We start from the raw sequence: 13,012 nt of genomic DNA on the forward strand, positions 1-13,012 counted from the left end.
GAAGTGTTTAAATGATACATCATGCTATTCTATAGTCATGGGTTACCTATGATGAAATCTTAGATGATACTTATATTGCTTGAGCCACATAGATGTTATTTAGATCAGATTTATGGATGATTTTGGATGACTCTTTTGATGATGCATACAATATGCTATGTTTCTTACATGGTGACTGTCATAAGTTCAGGGAGAAGAACAAAGCTTGAGAACACAACTTCATTATTTGATGATGATAAGTATAACTCATTTCTTTTATGCTAATGTCATCATACCTTCAAAGATGCATAAATTTCATATGGTGTGGGATTCTTATAGTTCTTGGATCTCGCATGGTATATTGGTTGGGGATTGTTGCTCTTGATGGTATCAAGAAAGTTTGAAAAATAACTGTGGTCTCATGGTTTGCTTTTCACTTTGATGAAAATATAGATACATATTACTATCTCTATGATGGATAAACACTATGATATATACATGGATGATTACTTAATTGCATATTGTTGGTTGGCCAAGAGAATGGTGTTATTGCAGGTTTCATGAATACATAGTTATTTGAAGACATGGATATTCAGAGACATGGCTTACTTAACATGGATATTTGAAGACATGGCTTACATAATGATGATACATGGTTGATATATTGAGGGTTTTTTAAGGAAATATCATGTAGCTCTTGCTATGATGATGATGTTATGGTCATAGATGATGACTATGGTGTTTTCACATACATATGATATGATGTGAATGGCTTTGTATTACTACTTGGAGATATGACATATGCTTAGTTGATTCATGGAAGGCTATGTTAAAAATTTTCCTCTAAGGAAACAAAGCAAGTTGATCTCGATAATATCAATAGGATGAGTTGATATAAATATGCGGCATACTTTGTCATAGGTCAATGATATTTACATTGTCATATCTTGAGAACTGATGATGGACATATATAGCTTGTTCTTATGGATGCTGCTGACAGATTCTTACGATGAAGATCATATATGGTGTATGATAGTTGCTTATGACTATCATGGTATTGTTTAGATCTTTGGTCTTCATTATAAATGTCATGTATATAATTTGATGTAGAGGTCATGTAAATACCTATGATGTAATAATTGTTATGTTCAGTCATGTATGGACTTTTGAGATCATGTCAAATACGTAATTCCACTTGGTTGAGTGGTTGAGTCATTTGGTGTATCCCCACTTGGTTGGGTGATTGATGTATGTATGAGTCATTGGTGATAGGTAGGTCATACTCACATATTTGAGTCATAGAGTCATGTTATTCTTTTGAAAAATATTTCTGCAGAATCTGTATGTGCTCAGGGGGAGCATGGATGGTATAGTGCATCTCAGCATGTACTAAGGCGGTGTTTGATCAGAGAATTCAACATGTGCCTAGGGGGAGCATGATAAATGTGCATATTTAGCAGTTCAAATATGGAATTATTCATTGAACATTAGTCATTCATTTTCCCTTGATGTCAAAGGGGGAGAGTAGCTTAGTTTTTGGAAGTAGATTGATGTTTTGAAAAGCTTAGTTCTTGTCTTGATGTTATTTACAGGTTGTGGTGACAAAACACCAAAGTTGTTGCCATCAAGTCCAAAGGGGGAGATTGTTGGAATTATGATGCATGTGTTGTCCTTGATGGAAACTCACTTGTAGAAGAACAAGTATATGGTAACTAGATGAATCTACAAGTTAGAGCAGAGGTGACAAAATAATGCAACAAAATAATGGTCAAGGGTTTGATACAGGGAGATTGTGTTAGTCTTGTCCTTGATAAGAAATCTAACTGATGGGTTGTCCTTGATGAAAACCTATTTGATGAATGAACTAATTGATAAAGGTATAAAAAGGATGTGAAATAATACATGGAAGTTGTGTTTACAGCTGTGACAAAATGCATGACAGTTCAGAGGAATCAGTTCCAAAGTGATGTATGATGAAAACTCACATTGTTTAGAGGTAACAGAGTAATTACATAGAAGAACAGGATGATGGGACAAAATATATCAGATCAAAATCAATAAATTGAAGAAAAAGAATGGTTTAAGTTGTATTAAGTTGTATATGCTAGTTCACCTAGTCCAAGTAGCATAAACAAGTGGGTTCACAGAACAAAAAGAACGTATACATATGCACACACTTTCACAGAAGGAAAAGCATGTATGGGATGGAAAATTTAGGTTAAAGAATACCAAGGGTCAATACCATGGTATTAGCCCACAATATTGAGCAGAGTAATGGTTATTTGATCCCATCTAAGAATATCACAGGTTCTAAATGTTGTTTTGGTCTGAGGTATTGAAAAAGGCTCTAAGTATATAAGGAAGTAAAGATTAAAGTATGAAGGAGTGCAAGTAATGAATATATGATGAAGAGTTAGATCAAAATAAAATATGCATGTTATGGGTTTTTTATGCTTTGCTTGATTTGAACTAAGTATGCACCTGAGAGTTTGATGATGGATTGTTACACTAAAAAATGTCACCTTGACTACTTACAATTAGTATGGCTCAAATCAACAGTCATGCTACCCTCTTAGGCAAGTCTTATGCCTCTGTTATCCATCTCAAACTCAAAGAAGAGAGAAAGTCTTGTAAAAAATATGTTTATCTCTGGGGTCGCAGGTTCTCTCTAGCCTTACCTGCGGGGACGCTGACCATGTTCACAAAAGGTGCGTCCTTGGACGCTCTGTATGTTAAGGGACAGGTGCGTCCTTCTGTAAAAGGCAAAATGCGCGAGTTTCATCTTAAAAAAGCTACTTGTGGTTACTTCTAGAACTTTCTAGAGGTCGGTTTGATGAATTGGATGCGCCTCCAGTTGGTTCATGTATCTCTATTAAGGGGGAACTTATCCCATCAATAAGGGAGCTATCCCACCCAAAGAGGGGGATTATCCCATTGATGGTGGACCTGAATAACCTCTTTACAACACTATAAATAAAGACATTGAGCCAGAGGGAGGGGAGGTTGGAGCTATACATTTTCTTTGGGTAAATGCTGCAGGAATTAGGACTCCCATTTAGAACCTTGTGAGGAGAGATTGTCTTTGCTTGATTCTACTTGGAAGTGGGTGAGCTTTGTCAAAGTAGAGGAAAACCCTTGATGGACCCTGGGAGGAACTTGCACAACACCAAGGCCAGGTTGTAAGAGTTTCTTTATTTCGTTATTAATACAAACTGGTTTATTTTTCTCAATAGCTTGTGTTAATGAGTTATTTCATGTGTTCCTTGGTCTGCATGTTGAATATATGTTTTATTATATGAAATGCAAGTGCTTGGTAATTGTTTGATTGTTTGTGGTTGCAGGAATTGACTTGAAGGAGGAGCTCATCCGGATCGGCAAAGACGGACTACAACAACCGCGTTTTGGAATAAGGTAAGCCTAAACACTTGTAGTTTTCATGTTTTAAAAGGTATATTTAGAGAAAGATCACTCCATTTTGTCTTGTTTGTCGCTAGAGAGTTTAGACTCCTAGGGAGGTCAGTTGTGTCCGCACAAACGACTTTTTCCGCCACGACAAATTGGCGACTCCGCTGGGGATTCCATTAATGAGAAAGTCTTTTCCTTTGTGTGAACTTTGCTCTGAGAAAATCATTTTTATTTTATGGTTTTTGACTGTGAGAATTAGTATTTGGGTGGCTTAGCTTTAGATTAAGTTAGATTTGGTTTTTCTTAACTTTTCCAGAAGGACGCACCCTCTGAGTACTTCACAGTGCGTCTTTGGATGCGCTGTTGCCGTTTGCACAGAGCGGGCCCGCGCCTGTTCTAAAGGTCTGCCTGCGTCTTCCTGTAAAAATTTAGGAAAACTCCATTTTTTCTTTAATTGCTTTTAGATTTTGTTTTTTCTTAGTGTTTTCTGCCCAGATCCTTTAGTACCCTGTCAAAAATTTTCACCTGAACTTGTTTCATTAGCATTCCTGCTTTTAGCTTTCATCAATTGGGTGTTTTGAGTCTCTTTTTTGAGAAATTCTTAATTTGATTTCCTTTGGTCATTACTTGGAGGTTTCTCTCAGTCTTTTCACAATTTTGCATCTTTTTGCTTTTGTTTTTGCAAAAAAATTTCCCCCTCATTCGCCGGGGGGGGCTAAATTGTGTATGAGTGTTAATCGCCTTTGAGTGTTTTTATGTTTTGATCTTTGGAACTCTCACCCAATTTTCTCGACTTGCACTTGATTGGTTCTTAGATTACATTAGAATCATCTTGTGTTTGAGAATTCTCTTGCATAGATCACATTTGCATAAATAGAGTTCTCAGTTTCAGAATATGAATGAAAAATGTGCATAGATTACATTTGCATACTTTTCATGTGAATTGTGCATAGATTACAATTGCATAGTTTACATTCTGAAAAATCAATCGTAGATTTAGATCAGCTTTCTTTGATTTGAATTTACACAAAAATAAAAATAAAAATTGGTTTGGAATTGATTTGCATTAGTTTTTCTTGATGAAATTAGTGCATTAGAGAATTTGTTAAATTTTCTCTTAATGATCAATTTTTTGCATTGTTGGAAGTGAATGGAAACTCTCTCCTTACTCTAGTTAGGATTCATCGAATTGAAAGGATTGCATTATCATATTCGATTGCATTCAGTTGAGTCGGGTCATAACACCATTGGTTTCATCTCCATTTACCCATTTGAGTAATAACAGCCTTAATAACACAGCGCTTAATTAAAATTCATCTAGTAATTTTTACATTTCTAGGGCTCTGAAACACCAACATAGCTTAGGCTAGGGTCTTGGAGTAGGTGAGTACTTAACTCTCCAAGACTACAAAACCAAACAGATAGTTTATCTTGAGTAGAATAAATCCAATTGTTTCAATTGCACTCTGGGAAAGCTCCTCTTAAAGGAGAAGCACGAGCTCGTGTCCGAACCAGTGAGGGGATCATTCCCCCCTCGTTGGGAACGACGCCAGACAGTACGTATTACAAACGGTAAACCTCGGATTAACCATTGTCGAGGAGCCAGGGGTCACTTATCGGTAAACCTTGGATTGTTGTCAAGGAGCCGGTAAGGGGATTGAGCTTGCTACTCTGCCCTTGCGTGCTGTCGGAGTTTAGACTGTTCCCCCAGGTGTATTTGTTACTGTTGGTGACCTTAGTGACCATAATCTTTAGGGTTCTACCGAGGTGACGGTGGAGGGAAGGTCCCACTGTACCTGGAGCAGACGTCGGCTATACTCACTTGGATTTTCTGGGGGGTTCACTTCACTCGAGACGGTTAAAGTGGAGGAACTTGGTCCAGTCTATTCATTAAGCAGGTTGTCGGGGTAACTGTTCCACCCACTATTTCTGTACTGGATTCTGCGAGGTTGGGCTTAATCACCAACTAGTGTTTTCGGTCCGGAGAGCTTACTGTTTGTGTGTGGTTTGACTCCTAGATTTGATAGCGCGTGTTAATTTGTTTGTTTTTACTTTTAGAGACCATAGGTGTGAATTGTGAATTTTAATTGTTAGGTGTGAATTGTGAATTGTTAATTTTAGTTTTAAATTGTTAATAAAATTCACTGAAGTTGAATATAATGGCAAATGTTCCGGAATTTATCAACCTAGGAACCCCTCCTAATGAGAATCCTAGTACTTTTCCTTACTTTGGGAATGTTGGTCCTCCTTATATGGCTACTTTGTCATTACCTGGATTTACAATAGGTTTACCGATATGGTTATTTTCAACTTCGTTGGCCCAAAATACTCCAATTGTTCCATCTCAACTGGATGCTTCACCTCAACAGAGTTCACCATCTCAACATCACCAACCTTCTGTTGACCCTTTACCTTCTTCGCCTAATTTTTCTTCCTCCATTTCTTCCTCTTCGCCTGGTAAAAGCCTTGATGTTAGTAACCAGGAGGCTAAGAAGAAGAAGAAAGGGAAGAAGAAGAAGAAGAAGAAGAAGCAAGATAAGAAAGAAGTCAACCAACCAACCATGGCTGTAAGTGTTAGTTGTGTTGAGGAAATTTCCGACATGCATCGTAAACCCAAATACCCTTGCAGGCTTTGTAAGGGTGACCACTTCCTTGTCAATTGTCCTGGTATTCCAAAGGTCTTGGAAGTATGGTCAGAAAAATCTCATCAACTTTCCATTGATCCATCAACCAGTGATAGTCAGGTTCCTGGGAAAAAGGGTAAAGTTAGGTTTCCTTGTAAGTTATGCAAAGGGAGTCATCAAACTCACATTTGCCCTCACATGGATGAAGCCTCAACATTGTTGGAAAACCTTACTGTTCCACAGCAAGAATTTCCAACTGGTTACCGTAAACTTTCTCCCAACCTACCGTCAACTGACGGAGTGATTGATCTAAATTCAAGTAGAGTCGATCACACTCTCCCATTGGAGAGTGAAACTCATGTCACTCAGGTTGATGATCCATTAGTTGATCAAGTGGTCGATTCAATTTCACATTCGGTCGATCACACTCTCCTTTTCGAGAGTAAATTTCGTACCGCTGATGTTCTTCTTGTTACATCGGATTCTTCTATGCCGGGGGGCATTTCACCTGTTTCTACAGAACCCCCTCCAAGTACTGAGGTCTTTTCCTTTGATTGGAATAGACTGACAGAACCTCGTCTTCCTTCCTCCATCCCTTTCCAAATCATTGTCAAGGCTGGTGGTAGGGACATACATCGTACTCAGGTAGATGAAGGTGCTTCTGTTAGTATTTTATCCTCAGCTGTTTGGAAAGCTTTGGGTTCCCCTCAGCTTGCGCCTATTACGCAGAATCTGAAAGCTTTTAACAGAACAATTAGTGAACCTTTAGGGATCCTTCCTAAGTTTTCTATTACCTTGGAAGGTAAAACTGTTTGTGTTGATCTTATGGTAGTTCGAGGTCCCTTGGATTTCAATTTACTCCTTGGGCGAGACTATGTTTATGCAATGAAAGCTGTCGTATCGACACTCTTTCGCGTGATGTCTTTCCCTCACAATGGCAGTATTGTGACTGTAGACCAGCTTTCGTTCCCTAGTCTTGTCTCAACTACCAATAATATGACACCCCTAAATGTTCCTGATTCTAAAGTGGTATCTACCCTGCCACGGGTTAATTATGTGGCAACCGGTCCCATGATTTCAGTTACCGATGTAAGTGAGCCTCTCACTGTTTGCTCATCTTCCTTTGATTTAGCTCCGGTAATTGACATGGAAAACTCTATGGGATTACTTGAACACGATGTTCTTATCCCTTTTGAGTCCCTTGACGTGTGTTCCTTCCAAAAAACTATTCTTCCTTCGGATGAAGACCTTTTGGAAGCCATGATCAAGGTGTGTCCATTGACATGTCTTTCTTCCAGTTGGAAGCCATGATCAATGTTACGAGGATAGTTTTTTCCTGTATCAACCTCGTTAAAAAATGAAATAGGCTGTAATGAGGATAGTTCTTTTACTGAGTCAACCTCATTAAAAAATGAATCAGGTAGATTTTAGGTTATGTAGGTAGACTGTAAAAAGTAGGGTTCCGAGGAAAGTTCCTTTTACTGTGTCAACCTCGTTAAAAAATGAATCAGTTGATGAGGATAGTTCTTTTACTGAGTCAACCTCATTAAAAAAAGAATCAGGTAGATTTTAGGATATGTAGGTAGATTGTAGAAAGTAGGATTGTGAGGAAAGTTCCTTTTACTGTGTCAACCTCATTAAAAAATGAATCAGTGTTTGTGAGGAAAGTTCCTTTTACTGTGTCAACCTCATTAAAAAATGAATCAGTGTGTCCGAGGAAAGTTCCTTTTACTGTGTCAACCTCGTTAAAAAATGAATCAGTTGATGAGGATAGTTCTTTTACTGAGTCAACCTCATTAAAAAAAAGAATCAGGTAGATTTTAGGATATGTAGGTAGATTGTAGAAAGTAGGATTGTGAGGAAAGTTCCTTTTACTGTGTCAACCTCATTAAAAAATGAATCAGTGTGTGTGAGGAAAGTTCCTTTTACTGTGTCAACCTCATTAAAAAAATGAATCAGTGTGTGTGAGGAAAGCTCCTTTTACTGAGTCAACCTCATTAAAAAATGAATCAGTGTGTTTGAGGACAGTTCCTGTTACTGAGTCAACCTCATTAAAAAATGAATCAGGTTTGAGGATAGTTCCTGTTACTGAGTCAACCTCGTTAAAAAATGAATCAGGTATGAGGATAGTTCTTTTCTTGTGTCAACCTCTTTAAAAATGAAACAACTCCCTTTTCAAGTTAAATATTGAAAGTAAACCTTCATTTCATCCAGCCGGTTGAATGCAATGAAGCCTGGGGGGCATGTACCTCATTTCGCATTATTATGCTGGGGGCATGCGAACTTTTTGAGCATAGTTCCTTGTCTTGTGTCAAGCTCGTTAAAAAATGAAACAAGGGTAGGTTAAGTAGGTAGATTGTAGAGAGTAGTCATGAGCATAGTTCTTTGTCTTGTGTCAAGCTCGTTAAAAAATGAAACAAGGATTTTAGAGCATAGTTCCTTGTCTTGTGTCAAGCTCATTAAAAAATGAATCAAGGTTTTTAGAGCACAGTTCCTTGTCTTGTGTCAAGCTCGTTAAAAAATGAATCAAGGTTTTTTAGAGTATAGTTTTTTGTTAGGTAGATTGTAGAAAGTAGTTATGAGCATAGTTCCTCGTCTTGTGTCAAGCTCACTAAAAAATGAAACAACTCCCACAAGTCTTTCCACGATCTTGAAAGTAAAGCTTCATTCCATCCACCTCATTGAATGCAATGAAGCTTGGGGGGCATGTACCTTGATTTGCGTCATTATGCTGGGGGCATGTGAATTTATAACAAGCATAGTTTTTCGTTTCAAGCTTGCATAAACATGAAACCGAATCCGAGCATAGTTCTTTTCCTGTGTCAAGCTCGTTTAAAAAATGAAACAAATCCTCCTCTAATTGAGTCGAGAGATTGACTAGATCTCGTAAATGTTAAGTGTTTAGGTTAGTTATTTCAGTTTTTGCATAATTTTCTTACAGTTTTAGGTCAAGTCTTTCAAATGATCTCGTTCATGAACCTTCATTCCATCCAGCTTGTACTTAGTTGAATGAAATGAAGCTGGGGGGCATGCGCTCTAGCAGTTACGCTTAGGGGGCATCAAGCACAGTTTTCTCTCTGTTTCAAGCTTGTGTAAAAATGAAACTACTTTGAAGCATAGTTTTTGTCTGTTTCAAGCTTTTGTAAAAATGAAACCTATCTCGAGTCAATTTCAGTTATTTTCAAGACTCGTTAAACTCATGAAAATACCGAGATTATTTTGCTATCTTTCATTCTCGTAAAACAAATGAAAATGCCGAGATCTTTCCGTCTTTTCCTACTCGTAAATTAAATTGAAAGTCGGCCATATGAGTACATTTTTATCATTTTTTCGAACTCGTTAAAACTTACGAAAAAGTGAAAACCATGAGTACATTTTTATCCCTTTTTCGAACTCGTTAAAACTTACGAAAAAGTGAAACCTTGGAGTTCTCTTTTAAGCCCTTTTCAGACTCTTAAAACATGAAAAGATTGCCGAGCGTTTCTTTTACACTCGTTAAAACGGAATTAAAAGACGGTCCCCTTTTAGCTCTTTTCTGACCGCAAAATCAGGAAAAGATTGCCGGGTTTTTGTCGTTTCAAACTCGATAAGGAAATAAAACGACGTGTCCTTGATCGCTTTTTACTTTTCAGATCAACGACACTATTATGAAAGTACTCCTTGGTCGCAAGATCAAGCGGTTCCCCCAGGTATTATTTTATACTTTTTTGGGCTTGAGGGACACAAATGTACGAAAAAGTTCAACGTGGAGTCTCCTTTAGTTTTTTCAGACTCTCTAAAATTGAAAAACGCCGAGTTTCTCCTATACTGGGCTCGTTAAACTTTTATAGTAGAGGACCTGTTCAATTACAAACAGGAACGAACCACTCCTTCCTAGGGTTCGAATTTAAACTAGGTTGGACTTGTCCGAAGGATGAGCTTATAATCAAGCATATGTTATCCTCCTCAAGCTTGTTAAAAATAAAGAGGTACTTGCCAGAAATGGTGGGGGAAAAGAGAGAAGAATGAACCTGTTTGTTACCTTTATCTCAAAAGAAACTTTATTACCACTCTTGAACACGACACTTTTCATTCACCTGGGTTGGGAAATCTTTTACCTCACAGTTGACCAAACCACTTTGAAAGTCTTTAACCGGGTTTCGGGGATTAACTTTGAGTTATTCGTCACCAAGCCATCTGTCGTGTCGTTATGTGTTCAAGAGGTCTGCAAGAAAAACTTTCATCTGCAAAATACTTGTCATCCATTTGACCATCCCTGAGTCAGTCCTTACAGCAACATTTCTTCAACTTGAACAATGATTTCGTGTTGCGGGCTTGCCTGCAACGGGTCGCTTTCTATCGACATCGACACATTATCTAGAAAGATGACTTAGGAATCGACAGCACCTTGAAGTCTGCATGCATCAATGGCAGGTTTCTCGCCTTTGACGTCAGTTTACATCATTGACTTTCGATCAAAGGATTCCGTGAAGTGTTCGACATCAAAACATCTATTCACATTTCACGGGTTGTGCTTGGTACTTTGAGAACCATTGACATTACTGGTGGTTTCTCTCACGCTTGTTAACAGTTTACATCATCGACTGGTAATCAAGTGGTTTCTAACATGTTCGACATCGAATCATTTAATCACATGGCTAGAATCGTACCAATTCGGGAAGTAGAAGTGAAGACCCTGGATCTAGTTTCTACCATCCAGGCTGCGAGGAGTTTTGTATTCATTATCTATGTAGACTAATCATAAACAGATGGCTGCGTCCATACTGTGTCTACAAAAGTCTATAAAAATGATGTACTGCAAGATCATTCCTGTATCAGAATAGTTAGTCCATTAGTTAAAGTTTTGAATCTGAGTATGGGAATGCCTACCTCAGTGATGATATAATCTTATCCATGTATTTTGTGTTGAAAATTGCAGGTTCCAACCAGGTCATCCACAAGACAATCCTTGAAATGATAAAGCGCTTCACCCTTCCTAGAATTACAAAACCCTAAATCTATTCCAGGCTTCGCACTTTAGGGGGCAATCTGTTACACTAAAAAATGTCACCTTGACTACTTACAATTAGTATGGCTCAAATCAACAGTCATGCTACCCTCTTAGGCAAGTCTTATGCCTCTGTTATCCATCTCAAACTCAAAGAAGAGAGAAAGTCTTGTAAAAAATATGTTTATCTCTAGGGTCGCAGGTTCTCTCTAGCCTTACCTGCGGGGACGCTGACCATGTTCACAAAAGGTGCGTCCTTGGACGCTCTGTATGTTAAGGGACAGGTGCATCCTTCTGTAAAAGGCAAAATGCGCGAGTTTCATCTTAAAGAAGTTACTTGTGGTTACTTCTAGAACTTTCTAGAGGTCGGTTTGATGAATTGGATGCGCCTCCAGTTGGTTCATGTATCTCTATTAAGGGGGAACTTATCCCATCAATAAGGGAGCTATCCCACCCAAAGAGGGGGATTATCCCATTGATGGTGGACCTGAATAACCTCTTTACAACACTATAAATAAAGACATTGAGCCAGAGGGAGGGGAGGTTGGAGCTATACATTTTCTTTGGGTAAATGCTGCAGGAATTAGGACTCCCATTTAGAACCTTGTGAGGAGAGATTGTCTTTGCTTGATTCTACTTGGAAGTGGGTGAGCTTTGTCAAAGTAGAGGAAAACCCTTGATGGACCCTGGGAGGAACTTGCACAACACCAAGGCCAGGTTGTAAGAGTTTCTTTGTTTCGTTATTAATACAAACTGGTTTATTTTTCTCAATAGCTTGTGTTAATGAGTTATTTCATGTGTTCCTTGGTCTGCATGTTGAATATATGTTTTATTATATGAAATGCAAGTGCTTGGTAATTGTTTGATTGTTTGTGGTTGCAGGAATTGACTTGAAGGAGGAGCTCATCCGGATCGGCAAAGACGGACTACAACAACCGCGTTTTGGAATAAGGTAAGCCTAAACACTTGTAGTTTTCATGTTTTAAAAGGTATATTTAGAGAAAGATCACTCCATTTTGTCTTGTTTGTCGCTAGAGAGTTTAGACTCCTAGGGAGGTCAGTTGTGTCCGCACAAACGACTTTTTCCGCCACGACATGGATGAGATCTAATGATGGACCAGGATCATAAGACCTTAAATGACTTATCATTATGTGATATGATAATGTATAGGCTAGATCTAAGTGCTAACAATTTTTTTTTCCTTTAAATGCTATAGTATGGGTATATCTGAAGTCTGGAATAACTGTAAAGTTATAAGTTATTATTTACAGATCTATACTCTAGTTCGCCTTAGTGAAGGCGCATATACACATTGGTTCAGCACTTCCAAGTAGCGTATGCGAAAGAAAAGTTTGTTGTTCAGAGATGATTGATTTATCTTATTAGTGTTGTTGTTTCATTGCTCTTTGTCAATGATGTCTTCTTTGGATCTGAAAGTAAAATTGATTGTATAAGGATATTGAGTCTGGTTGATTGATTGATTGAGTAAGAAGGGCGATATTTGTTGCTATCTATTTAGAACTCTGTAATTTGATAGTAGATCTTCAAAATGTCACTGATTGGTACAGTTTATGGTTTAGAAGTTTTATGATTTAGTATTTTTAGAGGTATACGCAGGTTGGGTTAAATGAAGCAGTGTATAAATGCAGGTTGGCTTCATTGAAGTAGTGTATACATTTTGACATATGAATTTTGAGGTCGCAATTGGTTCTGGTTGTTGATGCAGTGTTCTAGGTTTAGAACTATGTTCGAGTTATAGTGATTTGCCTATTATAGTTGATTGGTTGAATTTTGATTGAGTATCAGTTGATTGAGTTTTCAATGATTGATTGATTTAGTTATGGTTGATTCAGAAATTGATGATTGGGTGATTCAGTTATGTCAGAGGTTTCAGTGATTGATTGATTAAGTTATGGTTGATTTAGAGATTGATGTTTGGGTTTTAGTTATATCAGAGATTGATGATTGGGTTTCAGTGATTGATTGATACAGTTTTATTTGATAGATGTATTGCAG

This window comes from Pinus tabuliformis, chromosome 6 (assembly GCF_031772625.1).
Source record: "Pinus tabuliformis cultivar Carrire ecotype Pingquan chromosome 6, CPIR1, whole genome shotgun sequence".
Classification (NCBI taxonomy): domain Eukaryota; kingdom Viridiplantae; phylum Streptophyta; class Pinopsida; order Pinales; family Pinaceae; genus Pinus; species Pinus tabuliformis.